This window comes from Hordeum vulgare, chromosome 7H (assembly GCF_904849725.1).
Source record: "Hordeum vulgare subsp. vulgare chromosome 7H, MorexV3_pseudomolecules_assembly, whole genome shotgun sequence".
NCBI classification, from domain to species: Eukaryota; Viridiplantae; Streptophyta; class Magnoliopsida; order Poales; family Poaceae; genus Hordeum; species Hordeum vulgare.
In genome coordinates this window covers 63,955,855-63,957,898 of record NC_058524.1, presented here as the reverse complement: position 1 = coordinate 63,957,898, position 2,044 = coordinate 63,955,855, and the positions used below count along the sequence as shown (strand labels likewise).

The 2,044-nt window shown below is 45.1% G+C and overlaps 1 long non-coding RNA gene across 1 annotated transcript; it reads left to right on the top strand.

Moving 5' to 3' along the window:
* Nucleotides 1–480: 480 nt before the first annotated feature.
* Nucleotides 481–1,532, top strand: LOC123412892. The gene is made up of 2 exons (XR_006613624.1): nt 481–1,163; nt 1,250–1,532. It is a non-coding gene; the product is annotated as an uncharacterized LOC123412892 (long non-coding RNA).
* Nucleotides 1,533–2,044: the final 512 nt, after the last annotated feature.

The following is a 2,044-nucleotide window of genomic DNA, read 5'->3' as shown; positions in this document are numbered from 1 at the left end:
CGTGCGGGGAGTAGGCATTGTCTGGCGCCGTAGGAGCGTCGACGACAGGCGTGGCAAAGTTGATGCGCCAGTACCTGCTCTGAAGATGGATCAGCGGAAGATGGCGGCGATGACCTATGAGTGCGTTGGACCGGTTTGCGTCCTAGACCCAATATTTGACTTGGTTGGAGCATCCGGCTTTAGATGTTAGGCATTTGTGTGATGTCTGATTGGTATTGGGCTCAGACTATCGACACCGTTCATCAAGTGTATATGAGTAGTGACAAATGTTATTAAGATGATGACTTCAGACTTCCTGGTATACATTATTTTATAAGATCTTTATGATAATAAATTGATTCCATTCATCTTTCAAATGCATAGACCGAGGGTCATCCTCCTTTAAAAAAAAAACTGTCAACCAAAAGGATCCAACGGCAGAACTCTCTTGGCTCAGCACTCCCCAAGCCGCCGCCGCCATCGTTTGTCGCCGCATCCCTCGTCCGGCAGCTGGTCCTCATTTCCCACGCCGCATCCCCACGACCCCACTTCCCGGCCTCGCGGGGGTGCCGTGAGGCCATCTGTCGACGGCTGCGGGGAGCGTGTGCGCTTCGCGGAGGTTGGCGACGTCGCCTTCTTCCCCTCCTTCCTCGCCGAGCCCGTTCGCACCGCCGTGGATGGGCTGCTCTGGGAGGACCCGGCATCCGCCACATCCGGTGGGTTGAGAACCTATCCGCATTCCTCGTGCAGGCGCCCGCATTGCCCGCCTCCGATACAGGTTGATTGCAGACCAAATGTTCCTCGGCTTACAGTCATCTGTACGGTTGTACCTGCAGATTGGTTTCAGGTGACAGAGATGTTTTTGTGTGAAATTTCAGAAATTCACACTGCTATTCTGAGCAACCAACAGCACACATACAGCAGCAATGATTTCGCACTGCTATTCAGCAGTTTCAGCCTTTTAGTTACCTTGCTGAGAAACATCTACAGTAGATGATCGATCAACACGATGGGAAAAATTTAGTGTCTGTTTTGCTTCTGTTTCCCAGCTTGTTGCTGCCCTTCCTTTGGTCATTGTCCATACCATGGGCAATATTTTCGCAAACATGAGCCTTGGATAGGGAGCACATCTACACATACTATCAAGGCCATGGCCATGGTACCTTTCCTTCTTCCTTGGCCAGGTAAGTTCATCTGTTCAACTCTATGGTCCTATGATTAACTATACTACTATCTGCAATATGGTAACACCTTGTTTTTTCTCTAGCAGGAAAACTAACTTGTGCAAGATTCAGAACGACTGATTAAAGAAGGAGATTATGTTGTATTATATGAAGGAAGGGCGCAGGAAGTCGCAATCCGCAGGCCAATAGTGTAGTGATGAAATTGTAGATGTAGACGGCTCCTGTATTGAGAGGATCAAGTGTCACAGGATCGTCAATATTGTGCATCGTATTTCTTTTTATCGAAATATATATGTACGTTTTGAAAGGAGGTATCTGTACTTGTTTGGTTCAGAAATAAATATGTGATTGCTTCTCTGATTCCTTTAAGGAAATGATATATTGTGTAACCTGAAATCTGGAATGTGATGTCTGGAACCTAACAAACAATTAAAGTGTGCAATTTGGAACCGAGGAAGAGGGTTAAAAACCTGGAATTATTTGATTCAGGTTTCCAATTCACAATGTGATGAAAATTAGGTGCAACATTGTGTGAGTGAAAAAATAAAATCCAGTATAACATAGTTGTCAGCAGAAGTACAGTTTCATGCCGACACCAAAATACAGAAAAAAAAAATCAGAAGTTCCCAAGATAGCTGCTGCTTAGTACACCTTGAATTCATCAAACGATCGATCCAATTTGGGCAGTTTATCCATCCACCAGGGGAAGCATGCAACAGAAATAACAACATATCGAGCAATGGCTATATATGTGCTGAAGATTGCAGTAGACAAGATCCCAAGATGATCGGCAAAAGATATCACCACAACTAATTAACTGAACACATACAACAGCAATGAAGAAATTATAAAATTCAGTGCAATATTGTGCGAGGCTGAAT